The 22,766-nt window shown below is 44.5% G+C and overlaps 2 pseudogenes across 1 annotated transcript; both read left to right on the top strand.

Annotated features, from left to right (window-relative positions):
* Window positions 1–11,066: 11,066 nt before the first annotated feature.
* On the top strand, window positions 11,067–15,498 carry LOC125525544 (glutamate receptor 2.5-like; annotated as a pseudogene). The gene is made up of 5 exons (XR_015611125.1): window positions 11,067–11,380; window positions 13,197–13,708; window positions 13,826–14,139; window positions 14,250–14,662; window positions 14,764–15,498. The product of XR_015611125.1 is annotated as a glutamate receptor 2.5-like (transcript).
* A 3,075-nt stretch (window positions 15,499–18,573) lies between these two features.
* Window positions 18,574–22,766, top strand: part of LOC125518492 (glutamate receptor 2.7-like) — a 42,870-nt pseudogene continuing 38,677 nt past the window's right edge.

The following is a 22,766-nucleotide window of genomic DNA, read 5'->3' as shown; positions in this document are numbered from 1 at the left end:
AAGTAGAACCCCACCACATCTATGATGATATCGGGTTTTGTCACAATTATCGTCATAGAACTGTCATAAGTATGACAGAAAAAAATTTCGTTCGGCCCAAAATGTCACAGATGTGTCTTTTTTTGTAGTGATATGGCTCCTGTTAGTTGCCGATAACTGTGTTACAAAACATGATCATCTCATACAATAAAATTTAGCATCATGTCTTGACCATATCACATCACAACATGCCCTACAAAAACAAGTTAGACGTCCCCTACTTTGTTGTTGCAAGTTTTACGTGGCTGCTACGGGCTGAGCAAGAACTGTTCTTACCTACGCATCAAAAACCACAACGCGGTATAGTGATTGCTTTTTGATCTTCAGAAAGAACCTTGTTCATTGAATCCGGCTCAACTAAAGCTGGAGAAACACACACCCACTAGCCACCTATGTGCGAAGCACGTCGGTAGAACCAGTCTCGCGTAAGCGTACGTGTAATGTTGGTTTGGGCCGCTTCATCCAACAATACCGTTGAATCAAGAATCAACTAGTGACGGCAAGCAATATGTATATACCCACGCCCACAACTCCTTTGTGTTCTACTCGTGCATATAACATCTACGCATAAACCTGGCTCGGATGCCACTGTTGGGTAACGTAGTAATTTTTTTTAAAAAATCCTACGCACACGCAAGATCATGGTGATGCATAGCAACGAGAGGGAAGAGTGTTGTCCACGTACCCTCATAGACCGTAAGCAGAAGCGTTATGACAACGTGGTTGATGTAGTTGTACGTCTTCACGATCGATCAATCCTAGCACCGAAGGTACGACACCTCTGTGATCTGCACACATTCGGCTCGGTGACGTCCCACGAACTCACGATCCAGCAGAGTGTCGAGGGAGAGCTTCGTCAGCACGACAGCGTGATGACGGTGATGATGATGCTACCGGAACAGGGATTCTCCTAAGCACCGCTACGATATGACCGAGGTGGATTATGGCGGAGGGGGCACCGCATACGGCTAAGAGATCAATGATCAACTTGTGTGTCTATGGGGTGCCCCCTCCCCCGTATATAAAGGAGTAGAGGAGGGGGAGGGCCGACCCTCTACTATGGCGTGCCCTAGGGAGTCCTTCTCCCACCGGGAGTAGGATTCCCCCTTTTCCAAGTAGGAGTAGGAGAGAAGGAAGGGAAGGAGAGGCCGCCCCTCCCCCCTAGTCCAATTCGGACTAGGCCTTGGGGCGTGCGCGGCCTGCCCTAGGCAGCCCCTCTCTCTTTCCCCTAAAGCCCAATAAGTCCCATATACTCCCAGGGGGGTTCCGGTAACCTCCCGGTACTCCGAAAAATGCCCGAACTCATCCGGAACCATTCCGATGTCCAAACATAGGCTTCCAATATATCGATCTTTATGTCTCGACCATTTCGAGACTCCTCATCATGTCTGTGATCAAATCCTGGACTCCGAACTATCTTCGGTTCATCAAAACACATAAACTCATAATATCGATCGTCACCGAACGTTAAGCGTCTGGACCCTACGGGTTCGAGAACTATGTAGACATGACAGAGACGATCATCGTGCTAAGCTAACGGATGGGTCAAGTCAATCACATCATTCTCTAATGATGTGATCCCGTTAATCAAATGAAAACTCATGTCTATGGTTAGGAAACATAACCATCATTGATTCAACGAGCTAGTCAAGTAGAGCCAAACTAGTGACACTCTGTTTGTCTATGTATTCACACATGTACTAAGTTTCCGGTTAATACATTTGTAGCATGAATAATAAACATTTATCATGATATAAGGAAATATAAATAACAACTTTATTATTGCCTCTAGGGCATATTTCCTACAATTGCCATTGCCAAGGAGCCCAGGTTTCACAAGAGAACCAAGAAAATCAAGCGCCACTTCAACTCTATTCATAATTATTTTAAGGATGGAGACACAGAACTTTGCAAAGTACATACGGATCTGAATGTGGCAGACCCGTTGACTAAACATGTTCCACAGGCAAAACATGATTAACACCAAGACTCCATGGGTGTTAGATTCATAACTATATGAACTAGATTATTGACTCGAGTGCAAGTGGGAGACTGTTGGAAATATGCCCTAGAGACAATAATAAATTGGTTATTATCATATTTCCTTGTTCAAGATAAAGGTTTATTATTCATGCTAGAATTTTCTTGACCGGAAACTTAAATACATGTGTGAATACATAAGCAAATAATATGCCCCTAGTGAGCCTCTACTAGACTAGCTCGTTGATCAAAGATGGTTAAGGTTTCCTAAAGATAGACATGTAATGATGTGATGGACAAGACCCAACCGTAAGTTTAGCATTCGATCATATCACTTGAGTTTATTGCTATAGCTTTCTTCATGTCAAATATCTATTCCTAAGACCATGAGATCATGCAACTCTCGGACACCAGAGGAATACCTTGTGTGCTATCAAACGTCACTTTGTAGATGGATGATTGTAAAGATGGTCTACAGGTATCTCCAAAGGTGGCTATTGGGTTGCACGGATCGAGACTGGAATTTGTCGCTCCGTGTGACGGAGAGATATCTCTGAGCCCTCTCGGTAATACAACATCGTAAAGAGATTGCAAGCAATGTGGCTAATGAGTTATTCACGAGATCTTGTATTACAGAATGAGTAAAGAGACTTATCGGTAACGAGATTGAACTAATTATGGAGATACCAAGGATCGAATCTCGGGCAAGTAACATATCGCCGGACAAAGGGAATTGCATACGGGATTAATCGAATCCTTGACATCATTATGCAACTGATAAAAAATCTTCGTGGAATATGTTGGAACCAATATGGGCATCCAGGTTCCGCTATTGGTTATTGACCGGAGAGGTGTCTCGGTCATGTCTACATGATTCTCGAACCCGTAGGTCCGCACACTTAACGTTCAGTGACACTAGAGTAATATTGGGATCTGTATGTTGGTAACCAAATGTTGTTCGGAGTCTCGGATGGGATCGGGGATGTCACGAGGAGCTCCGGAATGGTCTGGAGGTAAAGATTTATATATAGAAAGTTGTTTTTAGGGTTTCAGAAAAAGTTTTATTTTTTTTGATATTGTACCGGGAAGCTTCCAGAATCTTCGTAAGGAGTCCGAAAGTCCACCAAGGGTTCCACCATGTCCCAAGGGTTAGCATGGGCTGAGGGGAGGCACCTTGGCCTTATTGGGCCAGACGCAGATTCCCCTCAAGGCCCATGTGGCTTGGGAGAGGTGGAAAGTCCACCTGTGTATGGTAAAGGAGGGAATTGGACTAGGAGTCCAACTCCTCCCCCTTGGTGCGCCCCTAGGGATTGGAGGGATGGCCACCACGCCCCTCCACTTATATATAGAGGAGATGGGGTGCCCCAAGAGTACACACACGCCTTTGACCCCCTCTCTCTCCCGTTACTTTGTAACTCCTTTGTCTTCGTTGTTTCAGCAGCGCTCAGCGTAGACCTTCCAGAATCACTCCACCACCATCACCTTCACGTCATCGTGCTACCAACGATCCCATCTAATTCTCCTCCCTTGCTTGCTGCATCAAGGAGAAGGAGACTTCATCGAGCCGTACGTGTGCTGAACGCAGAGGTGTCGTCTATTCGATTCTTCCTCGGTTTGGATCATGATTGGATCATGACGAGTACGGCTACATTAACCGCGTGATATACACTTCCGCTTAACGGTCTGCGAGGGTACGTAGACACACTCTCTCCTCTCATTTTTATGTTGCTCCTATATAGATCTTGGGTGTTCGTAGGAATTTTTTTGATTTTCATGCAATGTTCCCCAACACCTCCCTCTCCCCTCCAACCTATAGATACTAGAGGAATTGGCACCTTTTCAACACACAAGTTTTGGAGCCTCCTCTAGTTCTAGTTCTAGTTGGTCCTATTTCATCAATTAGATCTATGCCTAGATCCTCCAATCCTCATAATTAGAATCCCAGTGTGGTTCTAACCTCCTCCCTCTAATTCCCCGCTAATGATTAGTTCTGGATGGCGAAGCGTTGCCGGATCGCGAAGACCGTATGCATGCGACTCGTAGAGAAGCTGTGCTTTCTATCTTACATTCAAGGGACTGTTTGCCGGCAGTTCGCGGGATAGTTCATCTACGGTTTGAGGGACTCCAAGTATAATCTACACCGACTCATCTTCTTCCGCTTCAACTCGGAGTCCGTAACAATCTGATCTAAACCATTTATTACATCTTCGTAGTGTTCCTGGGTGATTATAGGGCGATTTTTTTGTTTTCTACTGTGTTTCCCAACACACAGGGAATATGCTTAGAAGGAAAATTATGCATTTGGAAAGTTATGACTGTGCTTTATGCAATGAAGGCAAAGAAGAAACCCTAATGCACTTGTTTTGGGACTGCTCATTTGCTCAAGAATGCTAGGCTCTCATTATTACTAACATACAAAGAGGAATTTATCCATTTGATGAAATTTTGCTTGGATGTCAAAAACTTCCAATGTCTGTAGCACTATCATCATCATTGTGAGATGGTGGAATATTTGGACACAAAGAAATGAAAGATTTTAGAAGAGAAGCCCCAAGTCTTAATACCTATAAGTACAAGCTCAAGTAAGACTGGAGCTACTGGAGCATAGGTCCAAAATCAAGAATACAACATTTTTAAAGGAATGGATGGATTCAAATCTTTGATGCTGACCAAAGAAGCATAATCTTTCATCTTTCTCATGCTACCTGATGGCTCGTGTCCGCATCAGTAGTTTCCCCGAAGAGGAAGGGATGATGCAGCATAGCTACGGTAGGTATTTCCCTCAGTGATGAAACCAAGGTTATCGAACTAGTAGGAGAACCAAGAAACACTATGTAAACGGTACCTACACACAAAGAACAAATACTTGCAACCCGACACGTAAGAGGGATTGTCAATCCCTCTCGGGTAAAAGATAGATTGGTTTGTAGTAGATTGGATAAATAGATCTCGCGGAAACGCGAAATAAAATAAATAACAAAAAAATTGCAGCAAGGTATTTTTGGGTTTTTGAAATAATAGATCTGAAAGAAAAAGCAAATAAAAATAGATCTCAAAGCAAATATGATAAAGAATAGATCCGGGGGCCATAGATTTCACTAGCGGCTTCTCTCGAGAAAAATAGCATACGGCGGGTGAATAAATTACTGTTGGGCAATTGATAGAACTTCAAATAATTATGACAATATCCAGGCAATGATCATTATATAGACATTACGTGCAAGATTAGTAGACCGACTCCTGCCTGCATCTACTACTGTTACTCCACACATCGACCGCTATCCAGCATGCATCTAGTGTATTAAGTTCATGGAAAAACAGAGTAATGCAATAAGAACGATGACATGATGTAGACAAGATCTATTCATGTAGGAATAGACCCCATCTTGTTATCCTTAATGGCAACGATCAATACATGTCTTGCTGCCCCTTCTATCACTGGGAAAGAACACCGCACGACCAAACCCATCACAAAGCACCTCTTCCCATGGCAAGAAAAACCGATCTAGTCGGCCTAACTAAACCAAAGATTCAAAAGGAAATACGAGGCTATAATTAATCATGTATATAAGAGATCAAAACTCAAATAACTTTCATGGATAAAATAGATCTGATCATAAACTCAAAGTTCATCGGATCCCAACAAACACACGGCAAAAAGAGTTACATAAAATAGATCTCCAAGAGACCATTGTATTGAGAATCAAAAGAAAGAGAGGAAGTCATCTAGCTACTAACTATGGACCCGTAGGTCTACAATGAACTACTCACGCATCATCAGTGAGGCACAATAAGGATGATGAACCCCTCCGTGATGGTGTCTAGATTGGATCTTGTGGTTCTGGAACTTGCGGCGGCTGGAATTGTTTTTCGTCGATTCCCCTAGGGTTTTTGGATTTTCAGGGTATTTATAGAGCAAAGAGGCGGTACAGGAGGCGGCCGAGGTGGGCACAACCCACCAGGGAGCGCCTGGCCCCCAGGCGCGCCCAGGTGGGTTGTGCTCCCCTCGGAGCCCCCTATGGTACTTCCTTGGCCCATCATGTGTCCTTTAGTCCAGAAAAAATCTTCAAAAAGTTTTGTTGCGTTAGGACTCCGTTTGGTATTGATTTTCTGCGAAGTAAAAAACATGCAAAAACAACAATTGACACTGGGCACTATGTCAATAGGCTAGTCCCAAAAAATGATATAGAGTTGCTATAAAATGATTGTAAAACATCCAAGAACAATAATATGACAACATGGAACAATAAAAAAAATTATAGATACGTTGGAGACATATCACTACCTAGAACAGAGATTGGGTAGATTTTTTCCACCTTCCTTCCATTTATTTTCTTGTCTGTATATACTTACGTTTTACTCTTAGTGCTAGATACATTCGTTTGAGCGTCAACTAATTCCGGATGAAGGAAGTATAATATATGGGAAATACCATGGAACAATCGTTCTATGGTTTTGCAGTTCAAAAAAAAGTTGGGCTGAGTGGGACTCGCGACACACGAAAATGATCAAAATTCGCTCGGCGGGATGACCATCATATCAAAGCCGTTCAATAGAGCAATCGAACAATTGAGAACATTAAGTTACTATAATAGCTCGTAGGAAGCTCATTTATACTGTTTTTAATACAACATCCAAGAGAACACACACACATAGGTCTTTGATATGTCTCCAACGTATCTATATTTTTTTTATTGTTTCATGCTATTATATTATCAATCTTGGATGCTTTATGTGCATTTATATGTTATTTTATATCAAAATTTGTGACTAATCTATTAACCTAGTGCCCAGTGCAAGTTCCTTTTTTTGCTTGTTTTTAACTTTAAAAAAAATGATACCAAATGTAGTCCAAACACGATAAAACTTTAAGGTGATTTTTTCTTAACCGGAAGGGACCCTAGAAGGTTTGGAAGGAGGCCAGAAGACCTACGAGAGAGCCACGAGCTCACAGGGCACACCCAAGGGGGTAGGCGCGCCCCTTAAGCTCATGGGCCCACACAGCTCCATTGACCTAATTCCACTTCTATACACTACTAGGGAAAAACCTAGTAGTAGCGCGGGTGCCCACACTACTACTACGGCGCTACAGCTAACTTGTAGTAGTAGTAGTAGTGCGGGTGCACCCGCTCTACTACTACGTCTGTTAGTTGTAGCGTGGGTGCTACCCGCGCTACTACTATTAATTTCAAAAACAAAAAAATTATCGATCCCATGCGTGCTGTCAATGGCAGCAATGGTTGGATCCAGCGCCGACAGAGGTCACCGGAGGTGCAGAAGGGCAGAGGTAGAAGAGATCCAACGACGACTGCAGTAGAGGGACCGGATCCATGGCCGAGCAAGGCGGCGGCATGGGGCTCCTCTTCGCGGCCAAGGTAGCGAGCTCCTGGTCGTCCATGGCGACGACCTGCACGGGCAAGGACGTGGGAGGGTGAGTCAAACCAGAGGGAGAGATAAAAAAATAAAAACAAGGGAGAGAGGAAGGAGATGGAGGTAGCACCGGGGTTGGTCGCCGGTGGTGAGGTGCTCCGTCGTGGTGGCATAAAGGCGAGGGGGAAGACGGGCGAGCTCCTGGACGCCGGCGACGCGAGGAGGTGAACTCGTTGGGTGCCATGGAGGAGGAGGGTGCTTGGGCAAGAGCACCGTGGGAGAGCCTATGGAGAGAGGGGGAGAGTGAGGGAGAGAGGAGGGATTCAGCCAAGGATATGGGGACTTCACCTACCTTGTACTTAGTAGTAGTGAGGGGTATAAACCCGCGCTACTAGTATCAACTTAGTGGTAGCGCATGATATATACTATTATGGCATGTCCCGGGGAGGGGCAAGGTAGAGGCCACTTAGTACTAGCGAGGGTTATAAACCCGCGCTACTACTATCAACTTAGTAGTAGCGGGGGGCATAAACCCGCGATACTAGTAAGTAGCAGTAGCGAGGGGTATAAACCCGCGCTACTAGTAAGCGTCTACCTATAAACTTTTCCCTAGTAGTGATAAATTCTCAAATATTCCCAAACCAACAGAGCGCCACCTGAAATAATTTTTCTGCCACCGCAAGTCTATGTTTTTTTCACGATCCCATCTAGAGGCCTTTTTTCGATACTCTGCTGGAGGGGGAATCGATCATGGAGGATTTCTAAATCAACCTTGCTGCCCTTCTGATGATGTGTGAGTAGTTTATCACAGACCTACGGGTCAATAGCTAGTAGATAGATGACTTCTTCTCTCTCTTTGATCTTTAATACCATGTTCTCTTCGATCTTCTTGGAATTCTATCCGATGTAATATTTTTGTGGTGTATTTGTTGGGATCTGATGAATTGTCGATTTATGATCAAATTATTCACTGAAAGTAATTGAGTTTTTTCTAAATTTTATTATGTATAATTATTATAGCTTTGTATTTCTCTATGATCTATCCGTTTGATTTGGCCAAACTATATTGATTTATCTTCAGTGGGAGAGATGCTTCGTAATGGGTTCAATCTTGCGGTGTCCTCACCCAGTGACAGAAGAGGCAGTGAGACACGTATTTGTATTCTTGTCATTAAGGGTAAAACGGCGAGGGTTTAATCATATTGCTTGAGTTTACTTTGTCTACTTCATGTCATCATACTTCATGCATTACTCTATTTGCCATGAACTTAATACCTAGAGAGGCAAGCATAGAAACGCCCTCGAAGTGGATTAATAGTAGTAGATGTAGAATCGTTTTGCTCTATTTGTCATGGACATTATGCCTATATATGTGATCATTTTCATGAATAACATCATAACTATGCGATTTTCTATCAATTCACTAATAGTAATTTGTTTACCCACCGTATGTTATGTGTTCAAGGGAGAAGCCTCTCGTGAAAACTATGGCGCCCGGGTCTACTTTAATCATATTATAAAAACCAAAAATATTTTGCTGTAATTTATTTACTTATATTTTGTTTTGCAATTTAAATCTCCCTATACAAGATTAATCCTTACAGGTAAGGAGCTCAAGGGGATTGACAACCCTTTTGCCCGTGTTGGGTGCAAGTATTTATTTTTGTGTGTGTAGGTGATGTTTACTGGGGTTTGTGTGATTCTACTATTGATTGGATAGCCTTGGTTCTCACCGAAGGAAATAATTATCTCTACTGTTATGTTTCGCCCTTCCTCTTCGAAGAAAATACAGCTCATAAGTAACAACTTTGCAAGGCAATATACGCAAAAAAGGAGGCCTTGCATGGTAACTAGTGCAGCAAGAATCGATAAACCCATGGCATCACTTCCACAAAGAAAAAGAAAAATCATGACCAGTCATCCGTAGAATTAATACCAAAGTATATGGAATTGAAGCTAACAGCTACTCCCTCCATTTCTTAATGTGAAACTCTTTTAACATCACATTAGTGTCAAAAAAAGGTCGTAGGAAGGAGTAGTTTGGAGACAAATTCTTTGCCGGCCATGTATCAAAGTCAGGGCAAGTCTACATCAAAGATGTAAACAAAACTATCGGTGTACTGTTTACTGTATGGATTGTATATATGAAACTGTGAGATGCATTAGTTGTTCTCTAGCCTCCGGTCACCATTAATCGAGGTCGACCTTCGCCATCGGTCTCTCTCGCCGCGGCCGGCGGAGTAGCTTACATGCAAAACGACTCGGAACATGCGTCTGCCACGTACGACTTCCGTGAAGCCCAAGCAGTTGACACTGCAGTTTCGCGTCTGCTATTAATGCAGCAAGGATCTTTGTCTATTCTTGCCGCGGTTGTCGTTACTTCTTGCTCCTTGTCTCTGCTTCACTTCCGCCAGCAAACATTCTACTGCTTGACAGTTGACACTGACAGCCGAACCTTCGTGGAAACTCACATGCCTGCCTGTGCCTGGACTCACTAGCTAGCGTGGTGTGCAGGCAGCTTCGGTCGCGAGTTATTGACTCAAATGCACGTACAATATAGCGAGTAATGTTATGTTAATGTAGGATTATGTTTTTGACTGAGGAATTTGATTTCTGATCTTGATGTAGTTCGGGGCGCGTCCAACCCTTTGGACCTCTTCGCACAAGCCAAGGAACCAAAGCGAAAATCCAAGCACATACAAAGGCGTTTTAGACTGATACGAGATTCCATAAAAATTGGTGATATAAACATATGCAAATGTTGTTGATCGGTTTACGAAAGCCTCCCCCACGGAGGAAGCTTCGTCTATGCTTGACAAAGTGGTCGTCATTATTTTTTCTCCTTGTCTATGCTTGACTTACGCTAGCAAACATTCTACGTGACAGTTGACAATAACACCAGAAGCTTCGTCGAAAGTCCCATGCCTGCCTCTGCCCGACTCCCTCGCGTCGCGCATAGGCAGCTTTGGTCGCAAGTTCTTGACCGAAATGCACATATAGCTTGAATATAGCACTGTTATGTTAATGCAGTAACCAATTAACTTCCTTGAACATTGCTGCGGTGACATGCTTGTATTCGATGGATTTATCAGTCATGAGTTCTTTGAGAATGTACTGAATCCAGCATAGTACTAGTAGCCAAAGATTCCAAGTCGTCCTGCGTGTGGGCGTTTTTTTTGGCTAGCTGGCCGAAGATTCGAAGTCGCCATGGAGTATCTAAAAGGTTAATACACTGGTTGACGCGACAACTTAAGCTTCGTTTGACCTGATCATCTTTTTCTATCTACTGCTCCTACCGATGGAGGAAGCACGGGTTCCCTTTACTTCTGGCTTAAGGTACCACTTAAAGAAAGCTAATCTTAAAAATGATGTTTCTTTATCAAATATAAACTTGAATTCTTTGATTAACACACACACACACACACACATATATATATATAGAGAGAAAGAGAGAGAGACTTTCGTTGCATTGTCCAGAGATGTTGCCTGCATTACTATCGGCTTGGTAGCCGGCGGAGGATGAGGATTGGCCAGGAAATTTCGCCACCGGCCACCCTTGCCACTGTTCCACGTCGCTCCCCACGCGGTACATACATATCAACATACGTAATACGGCGGACAGTATATATAAATGGTGTACGTACATTTGTACCGTATCGACGGAGAGTAAACTACGCCGAATCAGTAGTGAGAATGCCACCGCGCGCGCGCATGGAGTGGCCGGCAGCAAGGCTCGTGCTCGTCCTCGTCACTTTGCTCACGCCCTGGAGCAGCGCCATCGCCGTTGCATCACCGCCGGTAGTGGCCTCGGTGGCGCCGGTGCGGGTGGGCGTGGTGCTGGACCTGACGAGTCACGTGGGGAGGGAGAGGCGCGCCTGCATTTCCACGGCCCTGGACGACTTCGACGCCGCTCACCCCAGCTCAGACGGCGCGCGGGTCGAGCTGCTCGTACGGGACTCGCGCGGGGATCTCGCCATGGCAGCACATGCTGGTACATTATACTAGTAGTAATATCAAAGATAAATATCCCTGGTGCCTTCATTTCAAGATACTAGATAGACCATCATAACCCATGCTTTGCCGCGGGAATAAGATACGATATATTTTAATAAAATTTAATTGCATGAACATGGATATTTTGACTAACAGTAGTTTGGACACGGTGTTTCTTAGCTGTAGCACCTATGAAGAGTAAAATCCAAAAAAAAAAGAACATTGACAAATGTTTTGAGTGCTTGAAAATTTTCATCATGAAATGACATTCGTGTAAAGTCATGAAAAAAGCAAAACCAACAGTCAGCACGAATTTCATTCAGTCATTCTATGGTAGGACTTTATAAGCATTCAAAACATTTGTCAAAGTTTGCCATAGAAAAAAAAAAACATAATGGTTTTCAATCTTTTCCGGATTTTACTGTCACGCGACCTCATCTCAGCTCAAAAACAGAAGAGGACTTTTAAAATAGTATTGCCTATCTTTAACCACATTACATACGCCCTTAGTTACGAGGGGAGTTGGAAAAAGCTGTGGGATAAGAAAACTGGATATGAAGGGCGTACGCATGCATGCATGCAATTAGTCATGTGCTCTAAAATAAGTTAGCGAGGGCTAGCTTTTTTAGGGGTAAAGGACTAGCTATTTAGGTAGAGAAATACATTCATTCAGTAAGTGAGTTCTTTTTTTAGAACTTTTTAGAAAGTTTTTCATTTTGTTTTTTTGGTTTCGTAAACATTTAAATTGATCGGGTCAGCCCGATGCAACGATGGCCCACACATCCAACCAGAGCCCAGGGCCGAAAACATCCGCTCACTTAGCCAGCAGAAGCATCGCGGTCTCCTACCCCTCTAAAAAAAAGTAGTCTCGGTCTCCTCGAGAAGCAACGCGCTCCGTCCAGCCGCCATAACCACCATCACCACCGGCGTCCTCACCAGGCCATCGCCTCAATATTCTGACGTGCCCAGTGGCGGAGCTAGATGCAGACTACGCCTAGGGCTGTGCTATGTTGAGTAATGAACTTCTATGATTTTCTATGCTTTGCATGAAGAAATTACAAAGAAAGTTGTTTCTAGGCCTGGGGCTATAACCCTAGCTGCCCCAGGCCTGTCTCCGCCACTGGACGTGCCGCCCCCGCCCCCGCCAGGATCTGAGATGCCGAGCGCTTCCTTCGCCCGCCGCCCTACACCACTGGCTATGGGTGATGACCGTTGGCCGCACCACCGTTGCCCCTCTCTAACCTGGGTTGACCAACCCAACAACCTGCCATGACCTCCATCTTCGCTGCAGCTACAGCCAATAGCCTTCTTTGCTCTGGCCCACAAGGTACATATCTGTAGGGTCGAAATTTCTTTCAAGTTGTGCAAATCAAAGTTATGCAGATGCACGACGCGCCTTAGAGCAAGTACAATAGAGCCGAGTCAGCGGACTATAAGGAATAAACTAGTATATTTTTGCTTAGTTGGAGGAAAAAAAGGAGAGAGAAGGTAAGCGGGTTCTTCGCGAAGAGCCAGCTCTAGCACATGCTCCTAGTCACTTTATGAGAATAAAAGGTGGGCCACATAATAAAAAAGTAGTACACTCTTTTGATTTACTATTGTATATGTTGGCTATAAGATGGCTTGTAAATGACATGGCACTAGCTTATAGTCAGCAGCTGGCTATACTATTAATCATGCTCTTACTCCTCACTCTGATGATGCCGATGCAAATCAATGAATAATAGTAAAACAGTAGGCTCATTTTCTTGCCTAATTGTTCCAAGATTATGCCATTTGCTCGGCTAATTCTGTGTTGCGTATATGTTTTGCAGCCGATGACCTGCTCAAGAATGGGCAAGTGCAAGCCATCATATGGGGCCCTGAGGAACTGACCAAAGCGGATCGTGCTGCACACCTGCGCCGCCACCGCAACCACATTCCGGTTATCTCCTTCTCTAGCATTATTTCCCCAGCATCGTGTGCCTTCTGGCTGGAAGATCTAACAGCTCCTGGAAGCTATGCCAAGTTTGGCTTTACACATGGAAGTGACAACATAACCTTTCCTAATCCAGAAACCGGTAGAACATACAGAAGAAAACTAGATACACGAAACTCAAGGAAGAGTTGCAGAAGCAAGGCAGGGCTGAATATAGCCGTGCCGCTAAAACTAGGTTTTCAAGTTTTTGTAAATGTTACTTATCCTTATTCCGAGAAACAAAATGTCACTGGCTACAGCATTGATATCTTCGAGGCTGCTATGATGAATTTACATCCTCTCCCGTGCTATGAATATTTGGTCTTCAATGGTACTTATGATGAGCTAGTAGGCAACGTGTCTTTGGGGGTAAGGCTTACTCCAACCCACTTGCATAATTTTTTTACGCATATTGATTTATTAACATTATAATTTCTTGTACCTAAATACCTTTTAATCTCTGCTAAATTTCTGGTGGATAAACAGGTCTATGATGGTGCAGTAGGCGATGTGACCATAACGGCTGAACGAGTCACCACCACCGACTTTACAATGCCATACACACAGTCTGGTGTGTCTATGCTTGTGCTTGCCGAGGATGAACCGGATACAATCCGCTGGACATTTGTAAAGCCACTAACTCGGAAGCTCTGGTTGGCAACCGTGGTCTTTTTCTTCTATTACTGGCTTTGTCGTGTGGATGATTGAACTACCTAGAAATCAGGAGTACCAAGGATCAAGTTTGAGACAGTGTAGCACCGCCCTCTACTTTGTTTTCTCCACTTTGACATTTTCTCATGGTCAGCACTTCAAGTTTAAACTTCTTGACAATATTTGTGAGATTATGATAAGTGTTTTGATGTAGTAACACAGTTATAAGATTACAATCTCTTGGTTATCTCATGCACAGGTCATACTATTAAAAGCCCCTTGTCAAAAATTGTTGTGGTGATATGGTGCTTTGTAGTGCTGATTCTTGTCCAGAGCTACACAGCAAGCCTGTCATCCATTTTGACTGCAAAGAGACTCCGTCCTTGGATGACAGATTTTGACCAACTCCGGCACAGTGGTGACTTTGTAGGATACCAAGATGATTCATTTGTGCGGTCGTTCTTGATGAATCATAACATCAGTGAAAGCAGGTTAAGGAACTACACCACGAAAGAAGAATATGCTGATGCTTTGTGGAAGGGGTCCAATAATGGAGGGGTGTCAGCTATCGTCGATGAGATCCCCTATTTGACTTCTTTCCTCTCAGACCGTCGGTATGGAAATGATTTTAGGATGCTCGGGTGCATTTACAAGACTCCTGGATTTGGTTTTGTAAGCTACTCAACCTAATGCCTTCGTATATTCCTAATTTGTTCTTTGTAGTGCAGCCTGGACAAAAAAATGAGTTGCTGACTTAGTGTTCTTATCTTCAGGCATTTAATCTAGGTTCTCCGCTAGTTCATAATCTTTCGACTGCCATCCTGAACCTAGCAGGAGGGGATGAGGGATCACGAATCGAAGTGAAATGGTTTGGCACAAATTCATCGCCGATACATGCTGGCACAATCCCAGACACTGATTCCGCGCCTCTCACTTTAGAAAGTTTCTCTGGTCTCTTCGTCATCACGGGATCCATTTCAACTCTCATGTTGCTGATAAGCATTATGAGGTTTATTTATGCCAAATGCATTGAGTTGAGAAGGGCTGATGTGGAAAGTGTCAGCTACAGTGGCACCGACGATGAGTCTCGTCTGTTGCAGAATGGCATAGGTGGCAACCCTAGCCCTGATCAACAACCATTACATGAAGCTGGCAATAATCATTCCGGGGGTGTCCATATGAGTGGCGAAAATGCTGGGGACACAGAGCCTAATCCAGTGCAGCAGAATGGCATGCATGGTGGCTCTGTCCCTGCAGGACACACTCAGATTGAGATGTGCGATGTCTAAGGTAAAGGAAAGCGCCAGATGCTCATTAGTACTTCTCTCGTCATTTAAGTGATGCTGCATTCCATACCTATATAGGACAAGTTTTTTTCTCTCTTCCACACTCTCTTGGAAAGAAGAGGTAGATGCTCTGTGTGCATATTCTCTTTAGATCGGTACTTATGTTTTCAAAGTAGTACCGATGTACTATAAGTTCTGTAATTTCATTTGTACATAGATGGTGATGAGACAGGTATATTCCTCAACATTTGTAAATAACAATATAATGGTACTATTTGCATTTTACAACCCTGGATCTTTGAAATTGGAGAAGTTCATGCTTTCTAGAATGTCGCCTATAATCCGAATGGAGGCAGTGTCACATATGTAGTGTATGCCCTTAAATGTGTGATTCAGCCTACTAGGAGAATGCTAAGAATGAGCCTGGTCAAGTGCAAGCAGAATGCCGTGCATTGTGGCTCTGTGCCCGCAGAGTACATGTATATTGACATGGCCACTGCCTGAGATGAATCTGCTAGGGAGCAGGGATGCTCTGTTGCCATTAAAGTGAAGCTGCATTTCACATCTTGAATTGGATATATTCAGTGAGTGATGTGCACATTTGTCTGTTCAGATTCACATTATTTATGTTGTCTTCTCGAAGCAACGATGTACTGGTTCTCCAGCTCCTTTATAGACAGTATTTTTTTTGGCGTGTCCTTTATAGACAGTTGATGGTTGAGGCAAAACCATAATCTCCAACATACATGGTCTTGGTGAAGAAAATCTCAACTTTCAGATGAGCTTATCAGTACCGAATTTGTTGAGAGAATTTTTTTTAAAGATGCTGCTTTCATTTAACCAATGATAGTTGTTTTTCTTTGATATATCGATAATAGTCAAAGTTAGAGAAGTATGCGCGCGCCTGGAGAACACTAAGTTTGGTTCTTCATTAGCCACTTGGCTGATCTGGGAACGGATGTCTGTACCTTGAAATAACTAGCACCAATGCATTACCATGAGTCCGTGATGTGACATTAACAGTTGCAGTGAGATGGGGAGAGTATGTCAATTCCACGTCAATGCTCCAATTTAATTATTTTGCATCTGCTAGATTTCCTGACGAACTCGGACCTTCATGGGTATCCCTGACGAACTCGGACCTTCATGGGTATCTTTCAGCGGAAATATTTGTTCAACTTCATCTCCCGAGCAATAGCGGGACCAATCTTGGCGCCTTATTTGTCCAGGTAAAGTTATGCTTGTTTAGGCCTTTCGTTCTTATACCAAGTTACCAGAATATTGTAAATGGAGCAGTCCACAAATAGCCTATTTCAACAGAAAGAATTGGCTAGCCAGGTTTCCGTCAAGACCTTTCTCGCTAACGATTGACCAATATTGAGAAAATGGAATGCGGTCGTTACAGATCAAATATGGTATAGCTCAAGCGGCTCATTGGCTTGAATTTTGGTTAGGCTTACAATGCCGATGACTACATACATGTTGCTGCCGAAGTCTTTCGCGTCAAGTTCTTCATCTGGTTGGCCTTGCTTGGACGATGCTGGACGGCCGACCGCCTCGCGTGACATGACCTGCCCCACGAGCCTACATGTCTACTCTGTGATCAGGAGCCCGAGACAATGCAGCATCTTCTCACGAGCTGCTCCTTCTCCCGCCAGGTGTGGCATGAAGTGCTCTCCTCCACCGCCACTATCCCGGACCAAGACGAAGAGTTCATCACCTGGCTGACCTCGGCCATCGCCGCCACGCCACACAGCCTACAACACGGGCTCGCCTCCATTGCCATCCTCACGGCATGGTGGCTATGGAAACACCGCAATGGCTGTGTCTTCAACGGCGACCACCCCTCCGTGCGTCGAGCCGTCAACGACATCCGGGAGGAAGCGAGACTTTGGGCATGCGCGGGCGCCACAGGACTGGCGCTCATCATGCCAGAGACGTAGTCTAGGGCCGCTGTGGCAGGCGCACCCACTCCCTCCCGTGTGCCATGGTTGTCGTCGCATGCCATCCTTGCGCTCATGCTCGACAGACCCCCCCCCCCCCCCCCCCCCCCCTCTGTAACATTCATGTAATCCTTCCTACTTTCTACCTATCAATGAAACGATAGCCTTTTGCGTATTCGTGAAAAAAAAGCATGCTAGGCGTCAAGGGTCGCTGGATAATGTCCAAGGGGCGTGCCATGCTGGTGTTATGCTAAGTTTCTAGTTTCATTTAATAATTTCCTCTTGCTAGGATTGTTTATCAATTTGGTGTTGTGTTGCTAGTTTCAGAGCTAGGCGTAATAGAAGAGCTAAGGGCATGTTTGGTGTCCTGCATGCAGCTCATGCAGGCTCTAGTGAGTCAAGATTTGCTTATCCCAAACAATAAGTGATGCAGTGTCCTTATCTTTCATGCCATATTTTTCTCAAAAGAAATGCCTTGAGTATTTATTGACTTGATCCACTATATATCGAGTATCCTTCTAAAATTAAACTGATAATAACCATAAAACTGTCAGAATATGTATACGCCACCTATGGGTTGCTGATTAGTCCTTGTCTAATCCAGATTGAGTAGATGTAGTTATTTGTTGATTTTCTTTTGAGAGTACCGATTACAACACACTCACACAACGTCTGCTCAAGAATGGGTAGAAGATGCAAAGCCTCAAGATTAACGAAGTCACGACAAACGTCTTACTATAGATGGAAACATCGCCTTCCACTCAAAGAATAAGCCGTAATAATGAGATACCAAAGCGTCAAACCTTGAAATTTGATTCCTACTGAGACTTGACCAAGAGATCTACATGTATTCGTGAGATCGCTCCAACTCAAGATATATATATAGTAAGGTAGAATCGCATCATATATATTCTGGAGAGACGTTGACTTATATATGCATGTATTACACAATGAAAAAATAGCGTGCCAAAATAATGTGGCTTTAAAATATACTCCCTCGGTAAAAAATATATATGAGTGTTCAGATCACTAAAGCAGTGATCTAAAAGCTCTTATATTTCTTTACTGAGAGAGTACTATTAGGATGCTATATCGCTCTATAGCATGATATTAACGAGACATTGTATACTGATTTATTTAGTGAAGCATTGTTCAGAACATTATAGCATGCTATTTTTTTGTCAATCATATTACATAACCAAAGGGCGGTGGAAGATGCTGCACGAAATTTCGCCGTTCCTCGCTGGTTCACGCCGTTCCTCGCTGTGCCGTATATATGTTATGTATCAGGTACACCAACCTACAGAGTGACACTAAATAGTAAATACACGTGCCAAACTGAAGATTCGGCTGTATGGAGTGGTCAGCGAGGCGCTTGCTCGCCGTCGCTGCGTCTGCAGGCATCCTCTCTATGCTCATGCTCCGGAGCAGTGCGGCCATGGCAGCGCCGCTTCCAGTGCGAGTCGGCGTGGTGCTGGACCTCACCAGCGACGCCGGGAGGAGGAGCCTCACCTGCATTTCCATGGCCCTTGAAGACTTCTACCTCAAGCACCCGAGCTACGCCACGCGGGTGGAGCTGCGCTTCAGGGATTCGCGCGGAGACATTGTCAGCGCCGCATACGCTGGTAAGTTCGATCCTGTTTTTGTGGTACTGGGCCAGTGAAGGATGAATTCTATGGCGACTGTCGTCGTAGGATTTTCTTTTCTTTTCTTGCACCTCTATCGACTACCATTTCTTTCCAAAACATTTACGGGTATCTTTTCCGAAATTTCTGCAAAATTTTAGTAAGCTCGTCATTCATGCATGTATGGCATCCAAATAATTGTTCTTTAGGCTACTTCTGGTATTGTCTAGCACGCTCATGTAGGAGTACGTAGAGTAATCTTTAATGCAAATGATCCATCTTTAATTAAAACTATATGAGTCTAATCAGATGATGAGTATGTGATTTTTTTATTCGATTGCACTAAGAAGGCATATCTAGAGTAGGAAAAGGAGCCCCGGTGTAGACTCCTACCGCTTTCTTCGGGCGATGAGGTTGGGATTTCTTGTCATGTGGCGAGATTTAATGTCAGATGCTTCAGATCTATGCAAGGGTTGAAGACGACGACTGCACACTAGTAGAAAACAAGGCTTTGGTCCAGGCCGGGTCAGCCCATTAGTCCCGGTTCAGTTCAGAACCGGGATCAATGTGGGCATTGGTCCCGTTTCGTGAGCCCAGGGGGCCGGCCGGGCCACGTGGGCCATTGGTCCCGGTTCATCTGGACCTTTTGGTCCCGGTTGGTGGGATGAACCGGGACCAATGGGCCTCGCTCCTGGCCCACCACCATTGGTCCCGGTTGGTGGCTTGAACCAGGACCAAAGGCTCCCCTTTAGTCCCGGCTCATTCCACCAACCGGGACCAATGAGGTGCCTATATATACCCCTCGCTCGCGAGCAGAGAACGCCAGTGCTCTGTTTTTCTCTGGCCGAGGGGGAGAGGGCTTGGTGGTGCTCTAGCTCATCTTCTATGCACACAAGGTGTTCAATGGAATGTCCGAGCCACACTACTTAAGCTTTCTCCTCTCCAAGCTCCATTTTCCATAATATTTGTCTAGGTTTAGCGGTCCGTCATGCCCCGTCCCCGTCTTCACCGCCGTCGATCACCCGCGCCGAGCTCATCGCCGGCACCACCGTGGTGAGCCTCTTGTTTTATCTTCTTTCTGAAAGGAAAAATATTCTTACTTGTATGTTTACATAGATACTTGTATTATTTTCTTACTTTTATTATTGCATCTTATATAGTGCGATGGTTTTGGTATCCGCCCCCGTCGGCCCTCGTCCTGTCTATGATTCGGATGTGGTATATATTATCTTTATAACTATTGGTTCATTTATTGTTTATGAAAATTATGCCGACCAACGTGACATAGATTTTATTTATGTAGGATGTATGTGAATCGGAAATGCCAACCGACCCTATTGTCGAGAGGTTAAATTTAGTTGAAGAAGAAAACAATTTGTTGAAGGAAAAAATAAAAAAAATTGAGGAGGAGAAGATGATATTGGAGTTGCATGTTGCGGATGTCGTCGATGATCACAAGATCAAGATGGATGCAATGCGCTTGAAGATTAGAAAGATTAGAAAATATGCCATTCATACCGAGGCTTGGTATCATTATGCCGTTGGATCAATTGTTACCTTGGTTGCGATTATGATCGCATTTGTTTTCGCATTGAAATGTTTTACATAGTTTCAATGTATGGCTTAATTAATTAGATGCTCTGGAGAGCTATATGTTGTTAGATGAGAACTATGTATGCACTTTGGTTTTAATGTGATGATGAACTTCTATTAATTTGGACACTTAATTATATATAATGCACGCAGATGAACCGGCAATTGATGTACGGTGACAGACACACCCGCGAGTACATTAAGGGCGTGCATGAGTTTCTCGATGCGGCTGAGGCAAACAAGCAGAATGGTTTTATGTGTTGTCCATGCACTGAATGTGGGAATACGAGGTCTTACTCTAACCGGAAAATCCTTCACTCCCACCTGCTTTACAAGGGTTTCATGACACACTATAATGTTTGGACGAGGCACGGAGAAATAGGGGTTATGATGGAAGACGGCGAAGAAGAAGAGTACGATGACAACTATGTGCCCCCTGAATACGGTGATGCTGCAACGGGGGGAGCTGGTGAAGATCAAGAGGAACCAGACGATGTGCCCAATGATGCTGCAACGGGTGAAGCTGCTGAAGATCAAGAGGAACCAGACGATGTGCCCGATGATGATGATCTCCGCCGGGTCATTGTCGATGCAAGGACGCAATGCGAAAGTCAAAAGGAGAAGCTGAAGTTCGATCGCATGTTAGAGGATCACAAAAAAGGTTATACCCCAATTGCGAAGATGGCAACACAAAGCTCGGTACCGTACTGGAATTGCTGCAGTGGAAGGCAGAGAATGCTGTGGCTGACAAAGGATTTGAGAAGCTACTGAAAATATTGAAGAAGAAGCTTCCAAAGGATAACGAATTGCCCGACAGTACATACGCAGAAAAGAAGGTCGTATGCCCTCTAGGATTGGAGGTGGAGAAGATACATGCATGCCCTAATGACTGCATCCTCTACCGCGGTGCATACAAGGATCTGAATGCATGCCCGGTATGCGGTGCATTGCGGTATAAGATCAGACGAGATGACCCTGGTGATGTTGACGGCGAGCCCCCCAGGAAGAGGGTTCCTGCAAAGGTGATGTGGTATGCTCCTATAATACCACGGTTGAAACGTCTGTTCAGAAACGAAGAGCATGCCAAGTTGATGCGATGGCACAGTGAGAACCGAAAGAAAGATGGGAAGTTGAGAGCACCCGCTGACGGGTCGCAGTGGAGAAAAATCGAGAGAGAGTACTGGGATGAGTTTGCAAAGGACCCAAGGAATGTATGGTTTGCTTTAAGCGCGGATGGCATTAATCCTTTCGGGGAGCAGAGCAGCAATCACAGCACCTGGCCCATGACTCTATGTATGTATAATCTTCCTCCTTGGATGTGCACGAAGCGGAAGTTCATTATGATGCCAGTTCTCATCCAAGGCCCTAAGCAACCCGGCAACGAAATTGATGTGTACCTAAGGCCATTAGTTGAAGAACTTTTACAGCTGTGGAATGGAAACGGTGTACGTACGTGGGATGAGCACAGACAGGAGGAATTTAACCTTAAGGCGTTGCTGTTCGTGACCATCAACGATTGGCCCGCTCTCATTAACCTTTCAGGACAGACAAACAAAGGATACCACGCATGCACGCACTATTTAGATGACACTAAAAGTATATACCTGGACAAATGCAGGAAGAATGTGTACCTGGGCCATCGTCGATTTCTTCCGACCAACCATCAATGTCGAAAGAAAGGCAAGCATTTCAAAGGCGAGGCAGATCACCGGAAGAAGCCCGCCATGCGCACCGGTGATCACATGCTTGCTATGGTCAATGATTTACACTACGTAATCTTTGGAAAGGGTCCCGATGGACTAGCTGTTCCGAATGACGCTGAGGGACACGCACCCATGTGGAAGAAGAAATCTATATTTTGGGACCTACCCTACTGGAAAGACCTAGAGGTCCGCTCCTCAATCGACGTGATGCACGCGACGAAGAACCTTTGCGTGAACCTGCTAGGCTTCTTGGGCGTGTATGGGAAGACAAAAGATACACCTGAGGCACGGGAGGACCTGCAACGTTTGCACGAAAAAGACGGCATGCCTCCGAAGCAGTATAAAGGTCCTATCAGCTACGCTCTTACGAAAGAAGAGAAAGAAATCTTCTTTGAATGCCTGCTCAGTATGAAGGTCACGACTGGCTTCTCGTCGAATATAAAGGGAATAATAAATATGCTAGAGAAAAAGTTTCAGAACCTAAAGTCTCATGACTGCCACGTGATTATGACGCAACTGCTTCCGGTTGCATTGAGGGGGCTTCTACCGGAAAATGTCCGATTAGCCATTGTGAAGCTATGTGCATTCCTCAATGCAATCTCTCAGAAGGTGATAGATCCAGAAAT

The sequence above is a fragment of the Triticum urartu genome, chromosome 7A (assembly GCF_056163025.1).
Source record: "Triticum urartu cultivar PI428250 chromosome 7A, HENAU_Tu73, whole genome shotgun sequence".
NCBI classification, from domain to species: Eukaryota; Viridiplantae; Streptophyta; class Magnoliopsida; order Poales; family Poaceae; genus Triticum; species Triticum urartu.
This window is presented reverse-complemented; position numbering and strand designations above follow the sequence as displayed.